Raw genomic sequence first — 10,800 nt, 5'->3', positions numbered from 1 at the left:
TTTCTTGTTTTTCATATGTATTTTTGAATTATTAATGTCTCAGCATTGAAAATTTCTAAGTTTGGTGTCTTGCATGTTCTTCTTTTCTTTAAAATTTTCAAAAATAAGTTCTTGGTATTCATCTTGACATTCAAAGTGTTCTTGGTGTTCATCTTGACATTCATAGTGTTCTTGCATGCATCATAGTGTTCTTGGTGTCCTTCTAATTATTTATTTATCTACTAACACTTCTCTTCTTCTTAAAAATTTGAACCCTCTCCCTCTTTCTGTGTTCGAATTTCTTTTCTTCTTCTACTCACATAAAGGAATCTCTATACTGTGACATAGAGGATTCCATATTTTCTTTTGTGTTTTCTTCTTTTTCATATGAGCAGGAACAAGGATAAGAACATTCTTGTTGAAGCTGATCCTGAACCTGAAAGGACTCTGAAGAGGAAGCTAAGAGAAGCTAGAGCACAACTCTCTGGAGAAAATCTGACAGAAATTTTCAAAAAAGAAGGAGATATGGCCGAAAATAATAACAATGCAAGGAAGATGCTTGGTGACTTTACTGCACCAAATTCCAATTTACATGGAAGAAGCATCTCAATCCCTGCCATTGGAGCAAACAATTTTGAGCTAAAGCCTCAATTAGTTTTTCTAATGCAACAGAACTGCAAGTTTCATGGACTTCCATCAGAAGATCCTTTTCAGTTCTTAACTGAATTCTTACAGATCTGTGATACTGTTAAGACTAATGGGGTTGACTCCGAGGTCTATAGGCTTATCCTTTTCCCATTTGCTGTAAGAGACAGAGCTAGAATATGGTTGGACTCTCAACCTAAAGATAGCCTGAACTCTTGGGATAAGCTGGTCACGGCTTTCTTAGCCAAGTTCTTTCCTCCTCAAAAGCTTAGCAAGCTTAGAGTGGATGTTCAAACCTTCAGACAGAAAGAAGGTGAATCCCTCTATGAAGCTTGGGAGAGATACAAGGAACTGACCAAAAAGTGTCCTTCTGACATGCTTTCAGAATGGACCATCCTGGATATATTCTATAATGGTCTGTCTGAAATATCAAAGATGTCATTGGACCATTCTGCAGGTGGATCCATTCACCTAAAGAAAATGCCTACAGAAGCTCAAGAACTCATTGACATGGTTGCAAATAACCAGTTCATGTACACTTCTGAAAAGAGTCCTGTGAGTAATGGGACACCTCAGAGGAAGGGAGTTCTTGAAATTGATACTCTGAATGCCATATTGGCTCAGAACAAAATATTGACTCAGCAAGTCAATATGATTTCTCAGAGTCTGAATGGATTGAAGGAATCATCCAACAGTACTAAAGAGGCCTCTTCTGAAGAAGAAGCTTATGATCCTGAGAACCCTGCAATAGCAGAGGTGAATTATATGGGTAAACCCTATGGAAACACCTATAATCCCTCATGGAGAAATCATCCAAATTTCTCATGCAAGGATCAACAAAAGCCTCAACAAGGCTTTAATAATGGTGGAAGAAACAGGTTTAGCAATAGCAGGCCTTTCCCATCATCCACTCAGCAACAGACAGAGAATTCTGAGCAGAATCCATATAGCTTAGCAAATATAGTCTCTAATCTATCTAAGGCCACTGTAAGTTTCATGAATGAAACAAGGTCCTCTATTAGAAATTTGGAGGCACAAGTGGGCCAGCTGAGTAAAAGGGTCACTGAAACTCCCCCTAGTACTCTCCCAAGCAATACAGAAGAAAATCCAAAGAGAGAGTGCAAGGCAATTGATTTGACCATCATGGCCGAACCTACAAGGGAGGAGAAGGACGTGAATCCTAGTGAGGAAGACCTCCTGGGACGCTCAGTAACCAATAAGGAGTTTCCCTTTGAGGAACCAAAGGAATCTGAGGCTCATCTAGAGACCATAGAGATTTCATTGAACCTCCTTTTTCCCTTCATGAGCTCTGATGAGTATTCTTCTTCTGAAGAGAATGAAGACGTTACTGAAGAGCAAGTTGCTAAGTACCTTAGTGCAATCATGAAGCTGAATGCCAAATTATTTGGTAATGAGACTTGGGAAGATGAACCTCCCTTGCTCACCAATGAACTAATGCATTGGATAGGCAGAAATTACCTCAAATGAAACAGGATCCTGGTAAATTCCTAATTCCCTGTAACATAGGCACCATGTCCTTTGAGAAGGCTCTGTGTGACCTGGGGTCAGGCATAAACTTAATGCCACTCTCTGTAATGGAGAAACTTGGGATCTTTGAGGTGCAAGCTGCCAAAGTCTCATTAGAGATGGCAGACAACTCAAGAAAATAGGCTTATGGACAAGTAGAGGATACATCCCTGCTGATTTCATAATCCTAGACACTGGAAAGGATGAGGATGGATCCATTATCCTTGGAAGACCCTTCCTAGCCACAGCAAGAGCTGTGATTGATGTGGACAGAGGAGAGTTGGTCCTTCAACTGAATGAGGACAACCTTGTGTTTAAAACTCAAGGATCTTCTTCTGTAACCATGGAGAGGAAGCATGAAAAGCTTCTCTCACTGCAGAGTCAACTAAAGTCCCCACAGTCAAACTCTAAGTTTGGTGTTGGGAAGCCACAACCAAACTCTAAGTTTGGTGTTGAACTCCCACATTCAAACTCTAAGTTTGGTGTTGGGAGGTTCCAACCTTGTTCTGATTATCTGTGAGGCTCCATGAGAGCTCACTGTCAAGCTATTGACATTAAAGAAGCGCTTGTTGGGAGACAACCCAATATTATTTAATTATATTTAATTTTATTTTTATTTTTATTTCGTGTTTTATTAGGTTGATGATCATGTGGAGTCACAAAAACTACTAAAAAATAAAAAATAGACTGAAAAACAGCATTAAAAATAGCACACCCTAGAGGAGGAGCATGCTGGCGTTTAAACGCCAGAACAAGCACCTGTCTGGCGTTTAACGCCAGAAACAAGCACCAAGCTGGCATTTAACACCAGAAACAAGCATCTACCTAGCGTTAAAAGCCAGAAACAGGCTACATTTGGGCGTTTAATGCCAGAAACAAGCAGCAGTCTGGCGTTAAACGGCAGGATTGCACAGCAAGGGCGTTTTACACGCCTAATTGGAGCAGGGATGTTAAGTCCTTGGCCCCACTGGATCTGTGGATCCCACAGGATCTGTGGATCCACAGGATCCCCACCACTTCTTCTCTCCTCTTCACACCTTTTCATAACTCTCTTCCCCATCACCTCTTCACCACTCTCCCCTCCCAAACCCACCCACACATGGCCAAACCACTCACCTCCCTCCATCTTTTCCATTTTCTTCTTCTTCTACTACCTTCTTCCTTTTTTTGCTCGAGGACGAGCAAACCTTTTAAGTTTGGTGCGGTAAAAGCATTGCTTTTTTTTTCATAACCATTTATGGCACCTAAAACCGGAGTAACCTCTAGAAAGAGGAAAGTAAAGACAAAAGCTTCCACCTCCGAGTCATGGGAGATGGAGAGATTCATCTCAATGGTCCATAGCTCAGTAGTAGAGCATTTGACTGCAAAATAAGAGATCATAGACCTCAACAAGAGCATGAGAAAATTCCTCACCATGAAATCCCTGAGATACCTCAAGGGATGCACTTTCCTCCACAAAACTATTGGGAGCAAATTAACACCTCCCTAGGAGAATTAAGTTCCAACATGGGACAACTAAGGGTGGAGCATCAAGAGCACTCCATCATCCTTCATGAGATTAGAGAAGATCAAAGAGCCATGAGGGAGGAGCAACAAAGACAAGGAAGATACATAGAGGAGCTCAAGAGCACCATTGGTTCTTCAAGAAGAGGAAGACGCCACCCTCACTAAAGTGGACTCTTTCCTTAATCTCCTTGTTCTTATTTCCCTGTTTTTTCATTTATTATGCTTCATGTTTATTTATGTTTGTGTCTTTACTATGTGATCATTAATATTTAAGTGTCTATGCCTTAAAGTTATGAATGTCCTATGAATCCATCACCTTTCTTAAATGAAAAATATTTTAATTACAAAAGAACAAGAAGTACATGATTTCGAATTCATCCTTGAAACTAGTTTAATTATTTTGATGTGGTGACAATACTTTTTATTTTCTGAATGAATGCTTGAACAGTGCATATGTCTTTTGAGATTGTTGTTTATGAATGTTAAATATGTTGGCTCTTGAAAGAATGATGAAAAAGGAAAAATGTTATTTGATAATCTGAAAAATCATAAAATTGATTCTTGAAGCAAGAAAAAGCAGTGAATAGAGAAGAGCTTGCGAAAAAAAAAGAAAAAAAAAGAAAAAAAAAAAGAAAAAGAAAAAGCAAGCAGAAAAAGCCAAAAGCTCTTTAAACCAAAAGGCAAGAGCAAAAAGCCAATAGCCCTTAAAACCAAAAGGCAAGGGTGATAAAAAGGATCCAAGGCTTTGAGCATCAGTGGATAGGAGGGCCTAAAGGAATAAAATCATGGCCTAAGCGGCAAAACCAAGCTGTCCCTAACTATGTGCTTGTGGCGTGAAGGTGTCAAGTGAAAACTTGAGACTGAGCGGTTAAAGTCGAGGTCCAAAGCAAAAAGAAGAGTGTGCTTAAGAACCCTGGACACCTCTAATTGGGGACTTTAGCAAAGCTGAGTCACAATCTGAAAAGGTTCACCCAGTTATGTGTCTGTGGCATTTATGTATCCGGTGGTAATACTGGAAAATAGTGCTTAGGGCCACGGCCAAGACTCATAAAGTAGCTGTGTTCAAGAATCAACATACTGAACTAGGAGAATCAATAACACTATCTGAATTCTAAGTTCCTATAGATGCCAATCATTCTAAACTTCAATGGATAAAGTGAGATGCCAAAACTATTCAAGAGGCAAAAACTACTAGTCCCTCTCATCTGATTGGAGCTAAGTTTCATTGATATTTTGGAATTTATAGTATATTCTCTTCTTTTTATCCTATTTGATTTTCAGTTGCTTGGGGACAAGCAACAATTTAAGTTTGCTGTTGTGATGAGCAGATAATTTATACGCTTTTTAGCATTGTTTTTACATAGTTTTCAGTATGATTTAGTAAGTTTTTAATATATTTTTATTAGTTTTTAATTAAAAATCACATTTCTGGAATTTACTATGAGTTTGTGTGTTTTTCTACGATTTCAGGTATTTTCTAGCTGAAATTGAGGGACTTGAGCAAAAATCAGATTCAGAGGTTGAAGAAGGACTGCAGATGCTGTTGGATTCTGACCTCCCTTCACTCAATGTGGATTTTCTAGAGCTACAGAACTCTAAATGGCGCGCTTTTAATTGCGTTGGAAAGTAGACATCCAGGGCTTTCCAGCAATATATAATAGTTCATGCTTTGCCTGAGTTTAGATGATGCAAACTGCCGTTCAACGCCAGCTCTCTGCCCTATTCTGGAGTTAAACGCCAGAAACAGGTTGCAAAGCAGAGATAAATGCTAGAAACAGGTTACAAACTGGCGTTTAACTCCAAGGAAGACCTCTACATGTGTAAAGCTCAATGCTCAGCCCAAGCACACACACTAAGTGGGCCCCGGAAGTGGATTTTTGCATCATTTACTTATTTCTGTAACCCTAGTAACTAGTTTAGTATAAATAGAACTTTTTACTATTGTATTTACATCTTTGGATTTTCTTTTGATCTTTTGATCACGTTTTGGAGGGGCTGGCCTCTCGGCCATGCCTGGACCTTGTTCTTATGTATTTTCAACGGTAGAGTTTCTACACACCATAGATTAAGGTGTGGAGCTCTGCTGTTCCTCATGAATTAATGCAAAGTACTATTATTTTTCTATTCAACTCAAGCCTATTTCTTATCTAAGATATACACTTGTTCGTCAACCTGAGGAAGGTGATGATCCGTGACACTCATCATCATTTTCACCCATGAATGCGTGCCTGACAACCACCTCCGTTCTACTTGCAATCGCTTAAGTGTATATCTCTTAGCCTTCTGGTTCATGACGCATGGTTGCCTCGCCTGACAACCGAGCCTTCCATTCCATGATATCAGATTTTTCGTGGTATAGGCTGGAATTATTGGCGGCCATTCTTGAGATCCGGAAAGTCTAAACCTTGTCTGTGGTATTCCGAGTAGGATCTGGGAAGGAATGGCTGTGACGAGCTTCAAACTCGCGAGTGCTGGGCATAGTGACAGACACAAAAGGATGACTGAATCCTATTCCAGTATGATCGAGAACCGACAAATGAATAGCCGTGCGGTGATAGCACATTTTGGACCATTTTCACTCAGTGGACGGGATGTAGCCATTGACAACGGTGATGCCCTGCATAAGCTTGCCATGGATGGGAGTAGGAATGATTGGATGAAGACAGCAGAAAAGCAGAGGTTCGGGAGGAACGAAAGCATCTCTATACGCTTATCTGAAATTCTCACCAATGAACTACATAAGTATCTCTATCCTAGTTTATATTTTATTTATATTTTTATTATCAATTCACCATAACCATTTGAATCTGCCTGACTGAGATTTACAAGGTGACCATAGCTTGCTTCAAGCCGACAATCTCCGTGGGATCGACCCTTACTCACGTAAGGTATTACTTGGACGACCGAGTGCACTTGCTGGTTAGTTGTGTGAAGTTGTGACAAAGTGTGATTCACGTTTGAGAGCACCAAGTCTTTGGCGCCATTATTGATGATCGCAATTTCATGCACCATCAGCAAGTAACCACAAGCCAAAGAAAGAGAGAAAATTACAAACCAATAAATCCAACAATAATCACATCATGCTTGTTTATTAAGAGCAATGAGCATCATACCCAAAGGAATGGTCAATGTGTTAGCTTAAGCCAAGAAGGTTAGTAAGGTAAAACAAGTTAGAAGTTAGAGAATTTAGTTCAAAGGTTAGGGATATGATGGTCATTGTCTTAATCGAGAGAAGTTCACAAAGCAAGAAAACAAGCATGCTCACAATCATGAGGGGAATGTAGTCATTGATGATAAAATATAAAATTGCAAAAGAAGCAATTAATTGAAAGCAAGTCATCAATCAATGTCACGGCCATTAGGTTTGCAATAATTGGTGTAGCAAAAGTTGAACTGCACTTTGTGTAACATAAACCATGATAGAAACAAATTTGAGTGAAAAAGAGTTACATAAGTTGAATTCACCAATTGTTGCAAATGCAAGAACCATAATCAACAAAATTGCAAGGTAAATCAAATGATGAGTGAAGCACAAGTTAAAGACATTTGATTATCTTGAAAAGGGTAAGCATGGAATGGTTCAAAGCAAGTCACGGGAAACATATGAAGCACGGAAAGACCGACCCAAGGGCACCTAAGAATTGAGCTTGGTGGAACCAGGTGAATAGTCAATTCCAAAGACAACAAGTTCAATTGTAGGTGACATGTTTAAAAGCAAAGCAGTTTCTAGAAAATTGGGCATCATTCCGGCAGCAATTTGGATGTTCCGGGACAGCAAATAGCAGCAGAAATTAGTCATATGAGTTTACATATCAACAGGTAGGCAATCAAAGAATGCACATGGCTTGGACAGCAACAATCAAGTAAGACAGCAGTGAAGTAGAACACAAAAACATAGCAGCATGTAACATTCAGACAGATAAACACAAACGGAGCAATTATCAGGCCTAAAATCCTCTAACCACAACCTAACTACCTAACCGCAGTTATATCTATCTATCCTAACATGCAAAATATTCAACTAACTAATTGAAATTAATTAACAAAATTAATAAAAGCAGTAAAGAAAACATAGTAGTGGTTTAGGCTCTGGAGAACCTGGAAGCAGAGGTGCAGAGCAAAAAGGGAGTGGCACTAGAGAAAGGAAATGGGTGGTGGAGCGCTGCCCAGGAGTGGTGACGGCACAGAGAGCTCGCGGTGGCGCTGGTGATAAGTGGAAGAGATAGAGAGGAAACAGAGCAGGGGCAGAAGGCGGAACAGGGGCGTAGAGCAGAAGCAAGAATGGAAATGGAGGAATGGGAGGGATGGGCGCTATCAGCAGCAGCGGCTCATGGCTGGGGGTTCGCCGGCGGTGGTTAGGGAGCCGAGAGAGTGAGAAAGTGAGAGTGAGAGGATGAGGGTGAGAGAGAAGAGGAAAGGGGGAAACAGAGAGGGTGGTGGAGATGGCGGAGTATCGCCGGAGGTGCGGTGGTGGTTGGGTGCAGGGGCGGTTATGGAGCAATAAGGAGAAAAGAAGACGTCAGGAGTGGGGGGGAGGCGAGGGGTGCGCGAATGCGCTGATCTCCTCGCGTGGATAGGGTTTTAAATTTTTTGACTCTGCGCACCCGCACACCGTGCGTGTCCGCGCAGATGGCTGAAAATGGAGATAGACGCGGGGGCGCCTTGTGCGCGCTTACGTGGGTGGCGAAATGGATAAGGAGTGCGGACGCGTACAGTGCGCGTCCACACGAATGGGAGTTGGGCTAAACGCTTAATGCCAGTCCAGAGCTGGCACAAGTCTCGAGTCCTTGGCCTGGAAACAATTTTTGGTAAATCGTCGCGCACGCACATATAGAAAATAAGGACTCGACGCGTAAGCGCGCAGTGCGCGCACGTGTACACGCAGTTGTGCAATTGGCCCAACTTTTGTGCGAGATTGGCCCAACTCTCTGGAAAGAGTATGGGCCTGCATATACGTAGGGACGCGCACGCGCACAGCGTGCGTACGCGTCCTTGAACCCCCCTCCCCCTTTTTTTCAGAAATACTATAAACAGCTAAAAATTTCCCTAATGCTACCTACAGCTCAAAACTAGTCAAAAATACAAAATGACAAAAATCTTTTTGGCTTTTTGGGAATCTTTAAATGCAAGCAAAAGACGGTCGCTCCACAAGCAACCTATAACCAATTTATTGAAACAAGAATATGGAAAGAAAACTACCTACCATGGTAACTCAAAGCACTTATTAATAAAAAATACAAGAGGGTGGAAAGAGTTTACCATGGTGGGGTGTCTCTCACCTAGCACTTTTAGTTTAAGTCCTTAAGTTGGACATTTGGAAAGCTCCTTGTCATGGTGGCTTATGCTTGTACTCATCCTTGAATTTCCAAGGATCATTGTTATTCAAATGGTTGAAATAAATTCCAACCAAATTCACCATGCTTGGGCAAAGTTCTACCCAAGATATGAGCTCCCATAGTTGGTCTACATGCTTCGATCCGGGATCCTATATCTTGTTCTCACACCCATCTTTTAGTTGATTGTCATGATTCTTCCATCCGGGTGGTTGATACAAAGAATTCTCTTGAGCACACCAAGTCTTCCTCCTAGACCAACACAAAATAGCATTCTTCCAATCATGGACCCTATGCCTTGGAGGCTTGACCTTAATGAGCCTAATGCCTAACTTCCATCCACTACACAACTCCCTTTTACTCTTGATTCTACAAAGTGCTCTAAGTTGTCCATCCGTTTCAATTAAGCCATATTCAAGTGAGAAAGTAAAGTTTGAAGATAAGAATTTTACCCACTTGAATATCATGTTGGATGGTGACTTGGGGGGGTAAGACTCCCCACACTTAGACAATGCAAGGTCGACTTCCTTATGCTCTTCTTTGGATATTTCCACCTCTTGACAACTCCTTTCAATTTCTTCTTATTTGTTGACCTCTTCCAATTCCTCCTCATCATCAATCAAGTCAAACTCGGAAGGTTGTGTGAGATCTTCTTCCGCATCAACTTCACACTCATTGAGAGAGTCTTCAACAAGGTTACCAATAGCACTTGGTGTGGAGTTGTCTTCAATAGTTACATTTTCATGTCCCAAAGGAGAGGATTCTATTTTTGATAAAAATTCATTGATGATTGAATCCATCTCTTGATCAACATTTTCATATTCTTCAATTTTGATATGCTCCGGAGGTTGTTGGGATTCACATGGTGGTTTCACATCTCCTAAATCTTCAACCACTTCTCCCCTTTCTTCAATAACCATAGGTTTCTCCAATTGCTCCAATACAAAGTTTGATTCCTCCTTGTCCACCGAATTTTCCAATTTCTCCTTCATACCTTGCTCTTCTTTTGCTTTTTCACATGTGGCCACGGAAGCACCTTGAGTATTCAAACATTGGTAGGCTAAAGTGTGCACTACCTTAGTCAAATTAGTCACAAACTCTAGGGTGTTCCTTTGCATATCCGCTTGTCCTTGAAGTACCAAGGTGAGAGAATCATCTATTGGGGCTTGGGGTGGATAAGAGGGTTCATTATTTTGGAGAAAGAGTTCATAGTAGGAAGGTGGTTCTTCTTGGTTGGGGTATGGAGATGGTGTGCATTGAAGTGGTTCTTCATAGTAGTCATGATAAGGTTGTGGTGGTTCCAAAGGTTCTTGCTCATAATGGTCATAAGAATATGGTATGAGTGATTGGTCATGTGATGGATATGGATCATAGGAAGGTGTTTGGTAATGAGAGGCTTGTGAGAATGGTTGAGGTTCATGTTGAGGATAAGAGGCATAGGCATATGATGGTGGTAGTTGATTTTCACATAAATTTTCACCATGGCCATTGAATTGACATGTATTAGGATGGAAATTATACCTATACGCATCCGGAGGTTGTTGCCAATAGGAGTGATCAATTTCTTGAGACTCCTCCCACCTTGAAATGTTCCATTCTTGGTACATGTTGTCATTAAAGTCCACATTTCCTACAACATAATGGGAACCAAACTCGTAGCCAAAATGAGAATTCATAGTGAAAAAACAAAATAAAACTAACAAAAACTAGAAAACAAGCAATTGACAAACCTATTCACAATATTCACATATATACAATAACCAATAACATAACACCATTGCAATCCCCGGCAACGGCGCCATTTTGATGA

At 40.8% G+C, this 10,800-nt stretch overlaps 1 non-coding gene across 1 annotated transcript; it reads right to left on the bottom strand.

Moving 5' to 3' along the window:
* Positions 1 to 897: 897 nt before the first annotated feature.
* On the bottom strand, positions 898 to 1,005 carry LOC148574161 (small nucleolar RNA R71). Its single transcript, XR_015906553.1, has one exon. It is a non-coding gene; the product is annotated as a small nucleolar RNA R71 (small nucleolar RNA).
* Positions 1,006 to 10,800: the final 9,795 nt, after the last annotated feature.

The sequence above is a fragment of the Arachis ipaensis genome, chromosome B2, assembly GCF_059453495.1.
Source record: "Arachis ipaensis isolate K30076 ecotype BB chromosome B2, ASM5945349v1, whole genome shotgun sequence".
Lineage (NCBI taxonomy): Eukaryota > Viridiplantae > Streptophyta > Magnoliopsida > Fabales > Fabaceae > Arachis > Arachis ipaensis.
This window is presented reverse-complemented; position numbering and strand designations above follow the sequence as displayed.